Source organism: Macrobrachium nipponense, chromosome 18 (assembly GCF_015104395.2).
Source record: "Macrobrachium nipponense isolate FS-2020 chromosome 18, ASM1510439v2, whole genome shotgun sequence".
NCBI classification, from domain to species: Eukaryota; Metazoa; Arthropoda; class Malacostraca; order Decapoda; family Palaemonidae; genus Macrobrachium; species Macrobrachium nipponense.
In genome coordinates this window covers 78,946,668-78,969,045 of record NC_087211.1, presented here as the reverse complement: position 1 = coordinate 78,969,045, position 22,378 = coordinate 78,946,668, and the positions used below count along the sequence as shown (strand labels likewise).

The 22,378-nt window shown below is 37.9% G+C and overlaps 1 long non-coding RNA gene across 1 annotated transcript in view; it reads right to left on the bottom strand.

The window, feature by feature from the left end:
- Positions 1-1,879: 1,879 nt before the first annotated feature.
- The window catches only part of LOC135197235 (uncharacterized), a 50,658-nt gene continuing 30,159 nt past the window's right edge, over positions 1,880-22,378 (bottom strand). The window contains exons 4-5 of the long non-coding RNA XR_010310584.1: positions 11,733-11,918; positions 1,880-2,376 (exon numbers count right to left, since the gene is read on the bottom strand). This is a non-coding gene — a long non-coding RNA (uncharacterized LOC135197235). The remainder of the gene's footprint in view (positions 2,377-11,732; positions 11,919-22,378) is intronic.

The window sequence follows — 22,378 nt, the reverse complement described above, 5'->3', positions numbered from 1 at the left end:
AGTAGGCTGTGACATCATCGCGTCTGCAATGTCGGTGTGTGACGTCGGTTGTGACGTCACCAATCTTGTAGGGAGAGACTGGGCTGCTGCTGCTGGCATCCCTGCGTTTGCAGCAAAACTACCCCCAACGTTCTGCATCGCCGTAAACATTGAAGTTGTTGGCGTAGCAGCGGCATTATTTCCCATAAAGTGCAAGCCCGGGAGATGAGGAATATTCAGCGCTGCCGGATTCTGCTGGAACCGTGACGCCATATAATGCGACAGCAAACCTTCCAAGGTTGGTATGCCTGGAAGGCCTAGCGCCGCTCACGTACCTTCCATCCTGTTCGAGTCGGGAGCAGGCACCTGGAACAAAGATGGTGATGCTCCCCCCTCCCTACTGGGCACAACAGAGCATAAATATTATGCATCAAATTACCCAAAATCCCTCCTGGAGTTTCTGATAACGAACCACTAGGAGAAACCGAAGGGGTATGGGACAAATCAAAGGCAGGAGGCAAAACATCTGGAGCAGTCTGGTATATTGCCGATACAAAAGAAGCCGGCAACGCTTGGTCATCCAAAGATGGCATCGACTCCTTTCTTTTGTACTGGCCTTTCTCAAAAAACTTCCTCCACTGTTCCACCGACCAACCACGACAAACAGAACAAGGATTAGTAATTGTGCATACATTTTCTCTGCACCTACTACGCGTTGGATGAGGATCGGTCGACACCAAAGTTAGGAATCTCGAACACGGAAAGCCACCGACTCCACGGCATTTCCTTTGTCTTGTCTTCGAAATGGAAGAAGATCCCGACGGCGATACAACACACTCCATCTCACCACTTACACACTCTTACAGGTCACACCCACACTGAGCACACTCAGAGAAAGAGAATTAATAAGAAAAATGAAAGTGAAATGGATATACACAGGCAAACTTAAACCGGCTTTAAACAGATAGACAGAGAACACGTCCTATCTTAAAGGCGGTAGAAAGATAACTGGCGGGTCACACGACGCCGAGGGCAGTCTGGGTATACATGCCCTGTAACCTGGTATAGATGCCAATAGTCCCTGGATCGCACAAGTTTAATTTTAATTCTACCGGTTTCCAGCTTGGCGCTAGTAAATCCTAATGTTAAGACCGAAGGTTTGTTTCGTATATGAACAAATGAAGTGTGTTCCCTGTGCAGCAGTAGGAGCCAGCGTCCAAGCGAGGAAGGGATCAGGCTTCCTGGAACCTGGATGGATGTCCATGCCCCTTGCTTGTTCCCCTGAATTAATCTTCTCAATTTCCTTACGTTTGGCACCCAGATCACATAGTGCCGTGCTCGTTCAGCACCGATTACAGTCTGGCACCATCTCTTGCTCTGAGTTCCCACTAGCTCCCACAAGCACCCACCAGTCCTGAGCTCATAGCTCAACTGGCATACAGCACTTCTGGCACCAGCTACAGCCTGACACCAGATAGTTCTCTGACCATCAAAATACTCTTCAGCTTTGTAGGAAAATAGGGAGGTCTCTGTCCATTTTGAGTTTTCAGAGGACCATCCTTTACATATAGCGATATGGCAAGATCCATTTCTAGATAGCCGTATTAATTCAACTGGACAAGAAGCTCACCTAGCATAATTGTTTTACATGACTGAATCTACAACCACTAATTTCAGACAACATAATTCATGGATACCAATAATGGTTCTAATTACATAAGCTGTTATAGGTATAATACTGTATTTTAGTACACTGATAAGAACTTAAAATCAATCTTTGCTAAACAAGTGAGTGTACTCCTCTGGATAAAAGTTTATTTATCAGAATGAAAACATTACTGGACCTTGCAACAGTTTCCCTGAAAAGAACAAGGCATCAAATAAAGTAACAATACTTAGGTACAGTATTTATTTGCTTCCACCAGTGTCAAATTACAATGATAACATCTACCTACAAATAAATGCACTAAAGATACTCTTTTATTCAAATTTATGGATTAAGGGAGAAATCAGTAAGTCTACAATGAGTATTAACAGTCAAAACTCCAAAAACTTTGCATCTATACAGAAAAATAAAAGTTTTTTTCTTGGTGGCTACCTACTTAGTTTATCCAAACTGAACATGCAATGCATTCTTCAAAGCTCCATGATGCTTTCTCAAGAATTCAGAGTTCAACTGAGGTTGAAGTTGAAAGGGAAGCACTCAATATATTTTGTTTCCCTTAAAGATTTTCACAAATCCTTGTTGAAGCTTCTAAGAAAGGGAACCCTGATGTCTCACTGATGCATCAGGAATACTCCATTAACTCTTCCAGATTAAGAGCCTTTGCTACAAAGCTTGATATCCAGCAATCCTGCCCAGAAGAACAGACTTACTCACTAACCAGTAGAAAGGTCCTGCAAAATAGAATTTATTACTCAGCTGTCAAGTCAAATTTACAATTAAATTTTCACATTTTTATATTAACCATTAAACCATATTTTTAATCCTCATTGACCTTACAATCTAATACTTAGAGTAAACATTACTTGAAGTAAGACCATATATAAAGTAGACTCAACTTTCATAATCAACTAGCTAAAAATTCCACAATTAAAACTTTTGGGCACAGTTTAGATTTTTGCCCTATTTTTATTTAAACTCATAATTGCTACTTAACAGGAAATTTTTTTTGCTTTAACTCTTGCACAGGAGGAATTTAAAATGCAATGCCCTGCTTAGTATGCTAGTTCTGAAGATAAAATAATTATCCCTAGTGCTCATGACTGAATAATTTAAAGACAAACTACTTCCGTAAGTCTAATTTTCTGCTTAAAGCTTAAGGACTATTTCCATCTTATTTCTGTCCAACGATCTCCAATATTTTACTTCTAAGACTAATGCCAATAACATCAGACCATCTTTATAGACGAAATAGTAGCCTTTTGGCATACCCTGTTATAGCTTCATCATGGCCCTGATCTTTTGCATTTCTGTAATGTGAAATGAATGTTTTAGAAATGAGGAAACTAGAATATTAGCTAAAATTTTGCACACAAATATTTGTCTGCATTCATAACTATGTATTATATAAGACTGAAAATGCAAAAATGCAAGATTCCTGTTAGTTTACTTTGCATAAAAACAATTTCAGGTTGGAGTACATTCCTACAGGTAGATTGTATTTTATTGGCACAAGATCTGCTTCAGAGATGATATGACCAGTCCATGGGACAAGACTACTGACCAACCTCTGGTAAAGACCACTGCAGAATTAACTAGTATTTAGACAGTTAGCAGCACAAAACAAGATATCTAATCTGCAGTTTGTTTCATGCAGTTGAAATTTTCTAAATTACTTATACTCAGTTTTTTCCATCTGTCCACTCATCTGTGGTGCTCGCGCATGGTAACACTGCGTCCCGGGCTTTAAATAGTTACGCTATGTGTAAGTTTTAGGTAAATGAAAGGGTATCTGGGTGTACAATGGCAACTTAAAAGTGTTTTAATAATTTACTGTATGTGAATTACACCGTTAATATTCAAAATAGGATATTGTTATTATTGTTGAATGTACGCTGCCTTTTTGGGGTGGCGAATGGAACAGCCAGACACAGTGGCAGGAAAATTGCTTCTCTCTCTCTGTTCATTACAGCAAGAAGTCAACTTTATTGGACAACACCTATTTTTAATTTTCATAAAGTGCATTTCAGCCAGATACGATATGACGTAACTTTGTTTAGCATCTGTTTAATGGAATTTGCGTCTGGCTGTTCCATTCGCCACCCCGAAATATTATTAATAGGGCTTAGTTTTTCCAGACCTCTGAGTCTCAAGTAGACTTATCGGGCTGGTTCTCAGGGATTAATCCTGAGAAGGAGATGGGGGAAAAAAAAAAATAATAAAATAAAATAAAATAAAATAAAATAAAACAAATAAATAAAAAATATACATAAATAACAAATAAATAAAAAAAAAAAAAAATAAAAAAAAAATAATAAAAAAAAATTAAATAAAAAATTAAAAAAAATCTAGACTTTATTTGAGAAACCTCTTATTAAAAAAATGTATGATATTATTTATTGAAAAATCCCTGCTTTCAGCAAGAATACTTTTCATTTCTGAACTCCACAGATAAACCGCTCCACCCCGAAAAGGCAGATTACATTCAACAATAATAACAATATCCTATTTCGAATATTAATGGTGTAACTCGCATACAGTAAATTATCAAAACATTTTTCGGTTGCAAATGTACACCCAGATATCTTTTCATTTACCTAAAACTTACACATAGCGTAACTATTTAAAGCCCGGGACGCAGTGTTACCATGCGCGAGCACCACAGGCAGGTGGACAGATGGAAAAAAACTGAGTATAGTTTATTTCTAGTAAATTCTTGCCCTTCTGGATTCAATGAGAGCCAAACTGAGCAAAACTCCAGACCTGTTCAGCTTGAACAAACTTTAATCTGTAACTAAGTCACCAATGGGTATTAACCCTAATGAAGCATTTGAGAGCTATATAATTATTCATATGTATTTGTTAATCCTTAACTTGATGGCATCTTTAGCAGTACTATATAAATAAGCAAATGTACTGTTAATTCTCAACTTGAGGGTATCTTTGGCACTAAAATAAAGTGCCTCACCTCTAACACAAAAATCTGAGAACATTTCACAGAAAATAAAATACTATAGCACCCCTGCCTATCAACAGCTTTTAAAAGCCATTCCCCTTACCAAACATCATCTACAACCTTTTACCATTTCACAAAGTTTGAAGGTAAAACCAGTACTTATATATCAGAAGAATGAATATGGGCTTCATTCTCCCATTGAACAGATAACCACAAACAAAAGAAAATCAAGTCAAATTTTGTTTTGGATTTTCCAATTATCATATTTCCCCTAAAAGACAATAACCCAGTTGCAAAGACCGAAGTCCACTCATCACTAGGTTTCGTATGCAAACTTACTTCAGGACCAGCTGATGTAAGCAGTGCATTATCTAGGATAGGGTTTAGTCACAATACTAAAAAGAATTATGAAATTGTGATTTTTGTAGTCTGGAAATATAAAAAATTTCTGCTAGTATAGAAGCAAATTACTTTAGTTTAATCTGATATCTAAACAAGCAGTGAGCTTTTAATGCGAGATTACCATTGTCATTAAGTGAAGTACTTAAGCAGCATTAACCATACTGCAACAAGCCTCATTCTAGTCATATCTGATTCTTATGACAATACAGTTACTATAAACATTTTTATATAATTTCCTATTAAAAGAAGTTTAGACATTTTTAAGTTAATCTTTTCCACTGTATACTACTGCAAAAGTTAGTTTTCCATTCAAAGCCTAAAACAACTAAGAATATTTTCTGCCACCATAAAAAAGCTAATACTGCTGGGCTATTAACACTACATTATTTTCAGCCATGTGTGTCTCCATAAAGTTTCAAAAGCAAAGAATTCTTTAGGTTCAAATCTATTATGATGCACCAGTACAAAGTGACTAAAACTACACCCCTGTTTAATCACTGGGTTGTGGTGCTATGGTAAATAAAATCCGTTGATCTGCAGTCACTTTAGAACATTTAACTTAAGAACATTTGTAAAAGACTGACACATGCAAACTTTCACTAACAAGGCAGAGTGCATCATGATTTCATTTCTTTGTGATCAATTACAAGTTCTACAATGCAAGATTCAGTAACAAATTTATCACTCAATATCTCTTGAAATTATTGAAAGAATACCCAAAAAATGGAAATCAAATTATTCAACAGAATACATGTTACTGAACTTCGAATACAAAACTTTTATGCTCCTTGTTACTCTTATGAGTTTATAGATTCTTTTTAATCAATATGTTCAAGGCAACTGTGCCAAATACAATAATCAACCATTTTTTAAATTAATAAAAAAATTGCTGGCTCTAAATAGATTTTTTGTCTGAAAAACCACTTCTCTTGAAAGTAACCACATATTCCAAAAATCAATCAAGAGGGGGAAAGTTCCAGTGAAGTCAAAATGAATCATCCTACCTTTCCTCCAAACCCAACTACCTTTGGTAATGAACAATTAAGCAGTTATTATTATCTAAGTAATGACAACTCTTAAGCAGCTGTTATTGTCTGGGTAACAACTCTCTCTCCAGGTAATGCCTAGGTTGTCCCCTACTCTGACCAAATATGATTTATATCTCCAGCTTTTACTTAAATTTGGAGAGTGCTGTCCCTAAGCTAAAATCTTGAACTTTTGAATATTTTCCTGAGAGTTCAGGAGAGAGTCTTTAATAAAGAGCTGAATAGATTGGTTGGCTGGCTTAGAATTTAGATCATGATACTTATGCCTGCATCAGGTCTTGCTTAAACATTACCTGTACTATGTATGTCAGCGTTGAAGGTTTAGTAAGTAGCCTGGTGTGTATGTCATGGTAATTGCTTCATAGCAAGGAAATGGAATTATGAGTTAAAGGAAAGAAAAACGCATCTTCGAGAAGTTCTGCAGCAAGGGGGCATTCACGCAGGTGTTGCAGGCGCCTGTTCTCATGATTGTTCTGGAATCGTCGGGTGTGTTGGGGAACGCAACAGGCGCTGGAGTGTCGTGAGAAACGCCGCGATTTCTGATGCAATACATCTTCGAGATTCTTCTAAATCGTTCCTGCAATCTCGGGAGCCTGTGACGCTCGCTGGTAGCACCGCCCCCAGATTGCCTTATAAATACGACTGACGAAGTAGGAGACCAGCAGAGAGTAAGAGATCATCAGTAAGAGCCACAGATCAGATTATCAGTGAGAGATCAGCAGCAGAGATCGTCAGCGAGAGATAAGAGAAGAAGGAACCAACGAAGGATCAGAGAGGAAAAGTCGCTCGAGAGTTGGTTGAATTCTGGTCAAGTTGTCGTGAGGAGTGGACAACCGAGGCATTTTGACGTAGAGCAAGACTTCAGAGAAGTAACGTTTTACAAGAGGTTTTGAGGAGTTCCTGCCCTTCAAGTATCAAGAATAGACATTGTTTTCTGCAATACAGTGTCAAGAAGACGTCTACAATTACAGTTCTCCTTTGAGAAGCCATCGCTTCTAGTCGCAAAACTGGCCAGCTAGTATTTGAATTACCTCACTTCTTCCCCAGTTCACGCATTGTAAGATTTTGCTTTTTTTTTTAATGTAAATAGGAGGTACCATTCTGCATTTATCTTTGTTAGTAAGCTTGTAAATAAACCTTTGTTGTGTTTGTGTATCTTTCTATATTCGTATCCCAAGTTTCAACTGTTGGTGTTGAATCTTTTGTTTATCATAATATCGAACCTGAAGCGGACCTCTCTCTCGGGGTTCGTGACAGTGTACATCTGACAACATAACAAACAGATGTTACAGCTGATTACTGATTACATTTTTAATAGTCTGGACAATTTATGCCATTTGATAATATGTACTTAATAATGTACCCAGTCACTGAGAATATGTATCCTTTTTACCTTTAGTATTTCTCACTGATCCAGAACTCTTGTTATTTTAACATACAACTTAGGTGATATAACTAGCATCTTTATTCCCCATGAGGTTGCCTAAACATTATGAGGGTTTAGTTTTAGTCCTTTAAATTTGTAATGTATCTTACATCACATGAAGCTTAACTGGGTTTTAGAATTTAAGGTACCTGAACTTGAAAGTATTTTGAGTGGGAAAGTAACCGACTCATCCAACATATTTTTTTATACAGCTAGACAGAGATTGAAATAAAACTGTGTTAAACCACCTGTGTATATGCTACTACTTCAAGATTTATTTTTCACATGGATAACAGTTTTACGTTAACAGTACAATAAATTTACCACATTTTTCTGATTTACAATGGAGGATTAATAGTGCAAGTCAGCACACATGATGACTTGTGCATGTAAAATTGAGTACAAGTCAGCACACATATGATGACTAATGCAGGTAAAATCAACAGTGATAGGTATGAAACAATTCTGTTTGAAGGTGATACAACCATAGGGTCTCACAAAGTATACAAAAGTTCATTAAGAGAAAAGAATCCAAGATTGGAAGCGCAAAGAACTGAAGAGAGATCTGTTCTTAATAGAAGACCAAGTCTGGCTCCAAATTCTGGGGCAAACAAGAGACCCATTGAGGACCAGAAGCTTAATGTTGAAACTTTGCCTGAAAGAGCATAACAATATACTTAAAGAAGGTCAAGTCAATTAGGAACCTTTAATCAGTGAAAGAGCTTCCCCAGGCACATGTAGTAGTTTTGTAACAATTTATTAAAACCTTCAAAGGGACCAAAGCAACATTCATTAAATCAAGCCATGACTCTCAACCACTTACCCAGGTAAGTGATGGTGGTAGAATAGTTGTGGGGCAAACTGTTGTTAGACAGAATGTTGAAAGTGTCAACAGATAAAATGCCAATGGTCAAAATGTTGATACACTTTAAAGAATATTGGCCAAAGTGTCAAAAGGAATGTGTTAATGCAAAATAAAAAAACTCTGGATGATAACTGTAAATAGATTTTGGGGTAAAATATAAGTTTATTCTGTATATTGAATATACATAGTTTACCTAAAAGAATGAGTTTAAAATGAAAAAATTACAATTAATGACTATACTACTATTAATTTCAGAAATTATATGCTAATGGTTTTGGGTATTCTAGTTCACTTTGAGGTTCATAACGAAAAATATTTTCTTTTTGCTGGTTTACTAAATCATATATCTAGTTCTGTCTTCCAATACTTTTCCCCCTGAAACACTTGCTCTAAAAGCAGTTCCATATTTGATTGTTCCAGTCGAATTTTTCTAAATAGATTCTGTCAGATGAGAAATCATCATCCTTTTCTTGACAGCATTATGCTAACATTCAAGAGCAATATTTATTCTTGGCAAATTGTTTGCTGTTCTCTCATATACTGACCACAATTAAACTTTAAATTTCTGCATTCTTCCTTGCTGAAAAACTCCGAGCAACGTCATCAAGAAGTAATGAAAAAATGAAACTAATTTATGGTCTGTTTCTTCATCAAGAGATTCCATTAAACTATTTAAACAATCTTACACATCACCACATAATGCATTTCCAGGTTCTGGATACCAAAGCTGCAAATTCAGTCCTTGAATTTTTCTCCATAAGTACTGACTGGACTGGGAGGGGAGGGGAGAAAAAAAAAATAATAATAATAATTTGCAGTACTACTATCTGAGAGGAGTTCCTTCATGCTGTTTATAGCAAAATGCTCAAAATACAGTGAAACTGACACTGGGTTTAAGTTGTAGTTTTTGAGCCAGTTGAATATCAAATCTTAAGTATAGTATATCTCATTTTTCTGGTTCATAATGCAATATATACATGAGGAATTCTTATTCTCTTGAACAAAGCATGAATTGTATACATATAGCCATTTCTCAAAGATATAAATGGAACAGACTAACTCACTTGAGAAAACAGTTATTGTGCTTTTTTTAGTACTAGAGTAATTTGATGCTACTTAACCAGTTCAAAAGGTTTGGCAGGATAATCACCCTGGAAAGCCCATTTCATCCACTTATTGGAATTAAATATGGTCGTGGGCAGTTAATCTTATACGATGATTTTTTTTGCACTTTGATTCCCGCCCTTTTGTCTATATCATTTTGTGTTTTCGACAGTTTAGCTGTCGACACCTGTCTTTGGACACTATCCGTCAACAATTTGACCGGTGAAGGATATACTTGTGGTGGTGATCTTTGCTGTGACTTACAAAAGGCTTCTCTTTGAGACTGGTAACTTCCACACATAAAGGTGGAGGTGGAGGTGGAGGAGAGGTTGCGCAAATGGAAGCAATGAGGGTCATCCAAGAAAATGCTAACTTCTGTAACATAGACACTATAAGGCTGTTCCCAGGGTGAAACAAGATATTTACAGTCCAAGCTGCCAGTTCTAACTGTGAAAAACAGCAAAGTGCAAGTCTGCCATTCAACAACATGGCACAAGGAGGTTACCCACACTTGCCACAGAACTTTGAAAACCTCTGCATGATGGGATCTCTCTGATAGGAGAATCGTGTGGACAAGCTGAGAGTAAATGCCATGCCATTATGAACTCTGGAACAAATTATGGCATGAGGGAGAAGTCAGGAATTTTTGCTAATGAAAAGATCACTGACAATATGAACAGATTACAACCTTGTATCTTCTTGAATCTTCATGTAGTACATGACAGCAGTGGTACTGTCAGTCATGACCGTCACATAATGGTACGACAAGTCAGTCATAAATGCTTGGAATTCTACAAAGATCACCTAAAGATCAAAGTTCAGGTGGCTGTGGCTTCCCTCCCTGTACAATACTCCCTAAACTTAAGACTCAGATGTGCTCCCCATCCTGTGGTCAGGGCAACCGAAAACATATGAAGTTTTTACCAGAAGAGCCCCCCTTTAGATGGGGTTATGATGATCCTGGCCCCCTACGAAAAGGCTGAAGGCTGGACTTTAAGGTTGGGATCATAAAGATCAGACATATTGAGAATGCCTTCAAACATGATGCTAAGTGGCACTACAAAGAGCAATCGTGGACGAGACCCCCTGGATAACTAACTTCTCCAGAAATAAGTGACTGATCAGTACCTATCAAGACTTAGCTGTTGAAATTTACTGAAAATCTTTGGAAAAATTAGAAAGACTGAACATCACACTGCAAAAGTAACACTTTCACAATGTGCTGGTAAAAAAAAAAATAAAAAAGAAAATAGCTCCCAAAATACTGGGTATCATAGAAAAAAAACCCTTGGTGGTCATGATAAAAATAGCAGTCCTATATCCACATGATAGGAAGGCACAGAAAAATGAGGTGTCCACCTCACAACCCAAAGGCATTCGCTAGCAACAGTATTGAAGATCTATCTTTAGATTTTTCAAGTGAGTGTATCTGAATGCATTTCAAACAAATTGAAGCTAAAACCAAACTGTACTCTCAGGAATGATTAGAACTGTCTCTACATAACATCAACATCCAGAACACAGCTAGGTATGCCATAAAGGGCAATCCCAATTTGTTGTACATTCAGGGGACCAAAAACTCTGATTGATTGTACATGAGGTATAACACAATAATCATTAAAAAATCACCATAAAGTGATTTTCTTTTTTTTATCCTGGTAATCAATTGGTAAATTACAATTCAGTTGTCTCACTGTAAGTGAGAAAAATTGCAAATTTCATCTAAGATCAAGAGAACTGCAAATCATATGATAATTACTTTGTGATACATTAAATCAAAGCATGTAATTGTAATGGTTTAAAATGACCCTAACATTCCGCATGCAAGCATTTCAGACAATCCTGTAAAATCAAGTCACTTAAAATTGTGGGCAAAACCATGCTTCACTTAAAAAAATATCCTCTCATTTTTCATGCTTGCCTACCATGAATTTCCAAAAGTTCCATCTATTTTTTTTACCTACCATAACAATTACAGACTCTAGAAGATATCTTTTTAAATTTCTGTTTAACTGTGTAATTATTAAGTGCTACACATTACAATTATTTTATTTAGCTTTCCGAGATTCAAATCAATTTGAGTAAATTTGTTTGCATTACATAAACTGCAAAGCCGCTTCACTGAAAATTGCTTCCAATGTTCCATTTAAACAAGATTTTTAATTTCTCCTAAATTGCATCAACTTACAGTTCATATTTCCTAGATGCCTTTGCTTGAAAATCATTGAAAATTGCTCCCAATATTTCATTTAAACAAGATTTTTAATTTCTCCTAAATTGCATCAACTTACAGTTCATGATATTTCCTAGATGCCTTTGCTTGAAAATCAGGACTTTTGGTGACTTCTTGAACAAAGCTCTTGACTTTTGCAGAGGTTCTTAGAATGGGATCGAGCTATCAGGACACACAATTTAATAATTCATTGTATATCACCCACTGTCTGCTTGAATAGAACCCAGTATCCCACTGCTGTTTCCTGTGGATAGAAAGTACCCATCATTTATATATCAATTATACAGAACACATAAAATGAGGCCAATTTGTTATTCAGTATCAATGCTGCATACCTGTAAAAAAGTGGTTGTGCATGCAGTTTTGTTACAGAAATGGGTTCTATAGTGGCTAATTAATTAAATGAATTTGGGTAGACATCTTAATTTTGGGATATATTCATTCTGGCAGCCATTCTTAAAAATAAAATGGGAATATCATAAATGATCCCAATAGCAGACATATAGCTCAGTTACAGCTACCATTTTGTTGTACGTACAATTTTAGGCTCCTGTAAAATCATTCAAGGTTGAATATTCCATTTCCTGCATCATCAAAATTCTTATCAAAAAGAATTCCATTTCATAATTAATATTCTGATTTTTTTTCTTTTCGATATTTGAAAATCAACAAAAGAAGTCCATTCCAGAAAGACAGATGTATAGTGCTGAAGGTAGAAAAGTGCAAAACTGCCAGTGGACAGAAAATGTTAAGAGAGGCAGCAGCTTTGAGAAAAGATGACATGTTCAACTGGCTGAATTTAATCCCAGAAACTAAAAAATTCTATCACATATGGATAAGTATTATAAAATTTACACTGTTAAGAAGACATTAGCTGGAATATGTAGTGCAACCAACAATAGTGATAATAGTAAGGAAGAAGAGAGTGATCCATCGGATCCAACTAACCAACAACAAAACAAGCCAGGAAATCATCCTCAACAGCATGTCTATCACCAACTGATGCCAGATTATCTAACAAGACCTCCCCTCCATAGTCTGTGGTTCAGTTATAACAACAAAGAAAGGCACAAAAGTAAGGAAAAGTTCAGGATATGCGAAGAACTACGGCAAATAATTTCTCGGCGTCTGCAACTTACTGTAAAGACACTTTACAAACAGATTGCAGATTTAGACAGTGACCAGACAATATCTGCTGCTGGTATTTTCGCTCATAAAAGATATATGAAAGCATACATAGCAATGTATCAGAGAGAAATAGAAAAACATGATCGACAAAGGATACAATCAAAGAGATTAAGAAATTAAAAGTATTCAAAAGAGCTACAGATATTGTAGACCAACTTCTTGAGGCAGGGTTTGGATTCACTCTTACGGATATCAAGAAACTGATAAGTTTTGATGATAAGGTAAACCTATACAACAATGAAATGGAAGATTCTTGGTCAGGACATATCAAGAGAATATTACCTACCATGAATACAAAAGAAAGAATGAATCAATGTTGGTATTCTCTCTCAACTAAGTGCAGAACAAATGGCAGTAAAAATCAGATCCCATGATGCTGTTAAAGACAGGCCATGGAGAACATTGGATTCAATCTCCATGACAAATTTTGTGTTCTCATCACTATTCAAAATCAACAAGTCCCATACCCTACAAGTTGGCCAAGTAGAAATTGAGAAAGATGACGATGCCCATATCCTGATATAGAGAAAGATGACAATGAGAATGACGCTACTCGAAGATGGTGTACAGTTCAACTATGCAGCCTATTCCAGATAATATACTATGAAATGTTCCTTGGACAAAGAAAAACACCTCTACACATGATAACAGCCCACAGATTTGGTAGAGGCACTAAAAGCAAAACATACTGCAGATGCAGCAGTGTTTCCAAGATGTGCTGGATCAAAGGCAAAAGCTACAGCAGTCATTTCTAGAGTTCAAGAAGTCTGCTTCTGCAAAGTCAAAGCTATGCCCGTGTACTGGTGTATCTTTCTAGAGATGGTTGGGCCCACAAAAAACCTTGTGGCATGTGACCGTGATGGTAACTGGCGCCTTCGGGTGGAATCACTGATGAAACTATATTTTGGTAATTTGACTGTGTGAACTATCAGCATTATGGCTCATGGTATATTGACAAAGTGATAAGACTAGAGTTACATTGTCCGTATCTGTCTCAACAGTTCTGTGATGGTCACTTTGTGGTAAAAGAGAAGGCTGGACAGTCCAATGCAGTTGCTCCACATATGAAACTAGAGCAGACTATACAAAGATCACAGAAAAGCTCTAAGAGAATAATAGGGCACACTAGAAGTGAGTACAACTAAGTGACTTGTAGATTTCACGACAAAATACGCATTGTTAAGATGACAACAGAATAAATATTTGGCCAGTCAATAAACGACCATCTTCTGAAAGGCACAGTCTGTTTGCTCTACTCAAGAAGTCCACATTGTCTTATACAGTTATTTAGAAAAGTCAACCAAAGAGTCAGAAAGAATCTGAAGAGCATTGACCTCGGGGAAGCATGGACTTGGTAGAAATGTCTTCAGAAATACCAGTGCCTGTGCAGTTTGAGAAATTCTGGGCATTTTCAGCTGACAAACAGAATCTAGTCTCATTAACTCTGAAGCCAAGATATAATCAGCACAGACTAGTACATCACTTGTAGTGAGTGGAGTTATGGTGAATGGTGAGGTTCTTCCAGCTCAGTGGTTTACAAACAGTGAAGTCTATACCCTAATGGAACTGAAGAATTTGACTGAGGAAGCAGATTTTCAAATGACACAGATGTCATTGCTATCATGCTGCATTACATTGACACATTTGAATCCAATGGGCTGCCAAAACTTTGGATATAGTTCAGAACTTAGAAGAAACAATGATTCCTACCAATCCATGCACCTCAGAAAAGACTTGGCCTTGATTTAAGTTGCATGATAATCAAAGCTTACTTACCCTTTGGGAATGATGTTCTCAGCAAAATAGGCATTGGCTGCTGATCCAGTGTTATTCGTAATTGACTTTCGCAAAACAGATAACTTTTCTAACACTGATGTACAGAATCTTAAGAAATATCTTGTTAAGGTCTGGTCAAACTCAGACATAAGTTGTCATGTTTGATGAACTGCAATACGAAGACTACCTCAAAACCTAAATAAGTCACTGGCTGCTCTTCCTCCAACATCTAGTGTCATAAAGCGACATATACAAAGAACATTCCTTACTGTTCGTGAAGCTGTTACTCTTTTGGAAAAGGGTTCCACTTGAACCTATTGACTATGGATGGGAAGGATCTGAAGGCCTTCCAAACACCTAAAACTACTTCCTGATGTCCTACTAACTATGCGACTGTAAAGACTGTAAAGCCAAAAGGTGTGCATAAATGTAGGGAGTCAAACCTCAGTTGTTGTGTATATTGCAAATGTCCTTTGTCCTATAATAATACATGCAGACATTGAACAATTGAAGTTAAAAACAACTTCTCTGGAGAGATGACAATGCAAATATATCTATATGAGAATTAATTCAAAATATTGAATCAAAATATTATTTTAAATCCAGGTTTGGTTAAACAATCATATTGCAGAACTGGCAGCCAAATCGAAATTAAATACTGGGTAGTAATTGAGTTACTAACAATTATACAGTGTCATGAGGTCAAAGGTTATGGACACTAAAAAAAGAGAAGACAAGAGTTTGGACAGAAGACTGAAGATGAATATGGGATACATACAGAGGACAGCAAAAGTTGAAAGATGGAGGTATTCAGTTGAGGTTATGCTATGGGGCAACAAAGACCATGGACCGGCTGAAAAAAGAAGAAAGCATAAAAGAGTGAAAGATTATAGAACAAAGCTGAAAAACTAAAAATCCAAACCCTCAACCTCCAACCAAAATGGTGAAACTGATCCAGTGTTATTTGTAATTGACTTTGGCAAAACAACTTTTCTGACACTGATGTACAGAATCTCAAGAAATATCTTGTTAAGATCTGGTCAACTCAAGACACAAATTGTCACGTTTGATGAACTTCGATACGAAGACTACCTCAAAAACCAAAATAAGTCACTGGCTGTTCTTCCTCCAACATCTAGTGTCATAAAGGGATATATACAAAAAGCACTCCTCATTGTTCATGAAGCTGTTACTCTTTTGGAAGTTTCGCTGGAACCTATTGACTATGGATGGGAAGGATCTGAAGGCCTTCAAAACACCTAAAACCACTTCCTGATGTTCTACTAACTGTTTGCAACTGTAAAGACTGTAAAGCCAAAATGTGTATGTAGATGTAGGGAGTCAAACCTCAGCTGTTGTGTATATTGCAAATGTTCTTCTTCCTGTAATGATACATAAAGACATTGAACAATTGAAGTTAAGAACAACTCTACTGAGAATGATAATGCAAATATATCTGCAATATATCTATGTGAAAAATAATTGAAAACACTGAATCAAAATATTGTTTTAAATCCAGGTTTAGTTAAACAATCCTATTGCAGAACTGGCAGCCAAATGGAAAATAAATAGTGAGTAGTTGAGTTAATAACAATTATACAGTGTCATGAGGGCAAAGGTCATGGACACCACAAAAAGAGGACAAGAGTTTGGACAGAAGACTTAAGATGAATATTGAATACATATAAGGTACAGCAAAAGTTGAAAATGGAGGTATTCAGTTACATTTATGTTATGGGGCAGCAAAGGCCATGGACTGGCTGAAAAAAGAAGAAAGCATAAAAGAGTGAAAGATAATGGTAGAACAAAGCTGAAAACTAAAACTCCAAGCCCTCAACCTCCATCCACAATGCTCAAACTGGGGAAGGAGAGGCTAAAGATACTCTAATTCCCCAGGTTTAAGAGCCTATGACCATGTCAGGGGGCCCTTTCATGGGGTAAAATGAGTACCTGATCATCTATTCTAATGCATTCACTTTGTAAAAAATATCACTTCATCAGTCCTTTTCATACAGTAACATGCCAATTTTTTGGTACTTAACTTCAGTGTTTGGAAGTCATTTACCAAAATGGCTCCTTCCTGAAAATGTCCCCTATTACAAATGTCTACCCAAAATAATTTTGATATTTCATGTTCATAGATTGCAAAAACACTTTGACACTCCATGTACATGAATTTTTTTTTGTTAAACTCTAGGCTGGATCCAGGACTAAAAAAAGATAATGATCACATTTGCAGTTTTGTTATGTAGTCAAATAAATCAGGATATGTAGTAAAATTTTTGTCTTCTGTAAACTTCAATGGCAACAAGCAGTATCAGTCACGTATTAGCACAACCCACAGGCCATGCAAAACCTGTTAAATATTCGCAACCACAGTTTCATATTTTAGTTTTTCAATTTTAGTTTTTCATATTTTAGTTTTTCTACAACTGTAAATCTAATAGGGAGAGAATAGGCAAATGACTATGTTTATCAGTATCCATGAAGCACTACTTTCTTGGGGAAATAAAAAGGGAGCTTACCTTGAAGAGGAAAACCAAGACAAAATATACAAAATTTTAATGATGATTTGTATTTTTCCTAAATATAAAATGCTGGTCAGTATATCTAAAAATTAAGTATTTGTTGCCTTTTACAGTATACAAGAAACTTATTCTTGGTGGGAGGAATATCTTACAGAATTTACTGGCACTGTTCCAAAAAGCTTGAGGGATAAACTAGGTTGTGAACCCTTATATCAATTCCACTTACCATGAAAGACTGAAGGAACAGACAAACACCCATCCAAATTTTATAGATTTCTATCACATGTGAGCATGGGAAAGCTGACTACTGTAACCTACTATACACTAAGAAAGTTCTGAAGAATCCTGTGTTTCCAATTACAGAACACAATACATGGGTTCATAAGTAGCAATATCATAATTAATACATGGGTTCATAGATAGCAATATCATCATTAGGGGATGAATGATAACGCTCTACACATTGTCCTCTTGTTAAAGAACATGGAATGAACACATCTGCAGACCTATGACTTTGATAGATACTAAGTGTGCAGCTCTCCTGCATCTGCTGGTCCATCTCAAATACAAGTCAGGTTGTCCAACAGCTAGAGAGAGAACAAAAAAGGGAGAAACCCAGAGCCTAAGGTGTTTTTTTCAACCTTAAACTCAACGTACATCTCAGGCACAATGTAAACTTGCCAATAATGAGCAGGGGAACAAACAATTGAACAACCACAACAGATGTTCCTTACTAAAAAGATGAAGGATGTCCATCAGTTACATACTTCATAATTTCCACAGCTCCAAATACCGGAACCACAGTAAGGCTAGAATACTACTAATAAAGAATGACTGACAAAACTCCTTCCCCTTTCTACTAGGGAACACCTACTGGTGTTATTGAACTCTCATCCTCACATGAAATGGCTGAAAAAAAGTCTGAAGTGTTGAGTGATCACAAAAATGCCAGGAACAACATATCCAGGGAATAGAAAAAGAAAGGATATCGTCAGTCATTTCATAAATAATTATGAAAGGACTGACAGGCTTTGCTCCTCTTTCTACTAGGAAACACCTGTAGCTGCCTGTGGACATTTTCTTCCTAGCCCTAATGTTGCTGCTCATGTTTGATATTTTCTCTAGCACCTTTCAGGAAAGTTTGCATCCACTTGAGGTGCATTGCTGGGCTTAGGTTGGCTAAGAGATAACCTGGATTCTAAGTCTCTTTCCCCCTCCTAGAGAGTAATAAAGTCTGCCAGTAAAGATCCTATCCTAATTACATCAAACTGACAGTCCCCTGAATAGGGTCTGGAATACCTTCAAACTAAAAAGAGTGGAAACCAAGTCTTTCCCTGACAAAAACACAAGAAATTCCATTCTAAGGACACATCAGAAAGGAAAAGTGTCAAGTTAACCTACTTGGCTAGCACTTGCATGGAATTCCAGTCACTCTATTGGAAACCTCCTCCCAAGCAGTTATGACCACATCCCTCTCTCACAGAGAGAGAGAATGAGGTGTGGAAGATGGATGGGAGAACAAAAAGGGATCTTGATGCATCATCTGCCTATGGAGTTGAGCTAAATCATCTGCCTTTAGAGTTGAGTTAAAACTATCCAAGAGGATAGTGGAAAAACTCATGTGAAATATGAAGACTGCATGGGGATCTCTCACTTCTTTCAAAGATGAATAGAAGAAAATTAACCCAAAGGCTGCGGAGTCGTCTTCTGAACTAGCACCAACTCTAGGGGGAGTAACATGCAACTAAAGGACAAAGCTGTCACTTACAATCAAATATCATACAAGGAGACAAAAACATGCTACAGGTTTCCCTGCAGAGAAATGGATAGTCAAAACTTTTTTCCAAAGGAAAAATGTTACCCATAACTACCTGACAAAACCCTGGGTTCTAAAGGACCTTTGGCAAGGAGAGAGGCTATTGTAAGGGACGGTAAGCTTGTGAATGCTTCCTTCCCTTGGGTAGTGAGGAAGGAGGACCAGTTGCAGATGCAGCAATCAATAATGCAATGCTATACCTCTCCAACTGCCTAGAGGATCCAGAAATTCCCCTGAAACTAGACTCAAAGTGTACAGTAATGGAGTCTTAAAGAGAGCAGACAATCCACCTTCCTGGACTTCCTACAAAGAATTCTCCTTCCCACTGACACCAAGTAAAGACTTGCCCCTGACTGTTTATGCATACTGGTAAAGTGAGTATTCAAAGGGTAAAATTCCTCTCCTAAAGAAGCAATGAAAACAACAAAAAGCTACATCAGTTATGGATGATTAATCTGAGAAGGCCTCTACCCTACTCTACCCTCTTTCCTCCTACAATTTCCAAGTTGAGGCTCAGAAGTTGATATGAGAGATTGGGTAAGAAGCCACAAATTGTAGAGGAAAGAAGGGCACTAAACTTCCGCCAGAGGTGTACCAACTGTGCTTCACTAGCCAGAGCACAGAAGTAGATGAGCAAAGCTCCTTGTTCTCCAACAAGAGTGGGTAAGAAGTCAAAGATTGGTTTGATCTTGTATGCCATGGGCTGTCAGAGGTCAGCATGCATTTTCCAAAATATAATAGTGTCATGGCCTAGCCTATTATCTCTTCTGTTCTCTGTCTGTGTTATGAGTTCATATCTGATACTGTACCATATTTCTGAACTTATTAATAATTATTACAACATGGTACTTACTTCAATGGTTTGGCATACAAAAAATGACAAATTTTTTAACCAATTTGTATTTTTCATAGCTAACAAACCTTCTGTCTTAACAACAGGATATTTCCAAGCACTAGCTGATAACTTGTTAAAAACAATCAAAGATTGTAAGCAAGGAATCTGTGAGATCTGGCAACTCCTGCACATATAAGGTGATAGCTGGTCAGAGACTGCGCACTGCCTCATGACGTATTTAGTCTTCCCTTAACTACCCTGGAGAGTAAGATGCTATCGCTTTGCTCTCCTCCCAAGCCGGTTGATTTATGCCTGTGTTTCTTTTATTTCAGTGTGTTTGTGTATGTGTTTCTACATAAAGGATTCTACCAAGTCTCCACGGCCTCATCAATGTATGTGCCCGGGCATTTGGGGATTTCCTTCCTCAAGGTTTTTAACTGCTGTTGTCACAGACCCATATACGCCATGCAGTAGGTGCCATGCTAATTACTGTATGATAACTAATCATTGTCTGCAATGTTGTTCCTAGCCTAAGTCGCAGTGGAGTGTTTTATAAGAGGAGGGAACATTGTAGAGTTTCGACTCTTCCTTCTTGGAAAGGTTTTTCTTCTCCTTGCATGGATGATTCGGCATCTCCCTCTCCTGCGATTGCTTTCCATGTGATTAGTGCAAGTGTGCCCCTGTCTCCTTCCTTTTCTTTCATTGATTCGTCGATGGAAATATTGGGAGTTCCACAGGATGATGTTATGTTTAATGTAGCCCCACTCTCCCTCGGGTTCTCACGTTATAACCGAGAGGGAGGAGGCTAGGCCATTTAATGCCTTATTTTCAGATTTGGAGTACAGTGGTCAGCCCGTATTCGCGGGGGATGCGTACCAGACCCCCCCGTGAATAGTTAGAACCCGCGAATGTTTGGAACCCCTATGAAAAGGCTAAAAACAGCCTACAGGGGGTCCTCGAGTTACGACGTTGATCCGTTCTTAAGATGCGTCGTAACACGATTTTCAGCGTAAGTCGGAACATTGAAAAATACCACATGATTTAATGTAAATACCTATCAATAACAACGAGAGAACAATTCCTTACCTTAATTAATTTGATTGGCTTGCACACTGGAGAGGAAGCTGCGGTGCTGGAGAGACTGGGGGAGGTTAGTGAAGAGAAAAAGAACCTCCCCCTTTTCTTTTTTCAACGCTTCAAACAATCTTTTCGCCTTCTCCTGAATCACCATAAGGCTGACTGGGATACGCCGTTGATTTTGGTCTTCCAACCAAAGCACCAATAACCTTTCCATTTCAATTATTAGACCACTACGCTGCTTAGTTATCACTGTCGCTTTCATAGGAGCAGATCCTTTCACATGTTCAACGATGCGCTCTTTATCTTTGATAATGGTAGCAACGGTCGAACGGCTAAGGCCAAGCGAGCGGCCAATGTTTGTTGGCGTTTCTCCCTTCTCAGATCGCTTTATAATGTCCACTTTAATTTCCATGGTGATGGCCTTTCTTTTCTTCGATGCACTACCATCAGAAGAGTCCGCCTTGCGCTTGGGAGCCATAACAAAGAGCAAAAAGTTACAAAAACGATACAACACGAGGGAGAGAGAGGCAGTGTAAACAACCAAAATGGCGTATGGGCGAGGAATGAGCGTAGCGAAGCGACGCCGTCCTCTCCCCCACAAAGCGTATTCTTCCGCCGTGCGCCCGGAACTAGTTCGCGTTTGTTTACGTTGCTTACGACGCTAAACCGCGTAAGACGGAACGACGCAAAATATTATTTTTTATATTTTTATGGGGGCGCGTTCGTAACCACGAAACATCGTAAGTCGAGACCGGCGTAACCCGAGGACTTACTGTATTTTGTTAGTTAAAACTGAAGAAAACCGACAAAAATTTTCATACTTGGTTTTTTTAATAGTTTTATCACAAAAAGTGCATTTTATGATGAAATTCATCAAAAAAACCAGGAATTTGTGGATATTTATCATAGAAAAATACCGCGAATGCGTGAATTTTCCGCGAATAATGCAGGGAAACGTTCACCAGAGAAATCCGCGAATGTGTGAGTCCGCGAATCTGGAGAACGCGAATACGGGGGGTCCACTGTAATCCAAGATGGTGGCAGTTAGGGTGTCGCTGGGGCTATGGGGTTCACCTTCCTTGGATGGACTGCTGTTGCATTCCTTGGAGGCTCGTCCCGCCTCCCCCTGGACTCCTCTACGTTAGATCTCGCGTGCTGTCACCTTGCTGAGCTCCATTGTCATCATCGACACTCACTGGGCCTCATCTTATCGCTCCGCCAGTGAGGCCATCGACCAGCTCGGTCTTAGAGGTGTCTTGATGTCACTTCCAGAGTCCTCTCAGCCTATGACATTAGATGTGGTGGCCGCTCATCCTCCAGCTGAGACTTCACCTCTTCCTGATATGATGTCAGTGTCTTCTCTCACTGAACCGTCCGAGGCTTTAGTTCAAGCGGTCTACAAGAAACTGGACTCTGTTTCGCGAGAGAGGATTTCTGTTGTGTCTACGAAGAAGTCGTAAACGGAGGGTCTCTTGTCATAC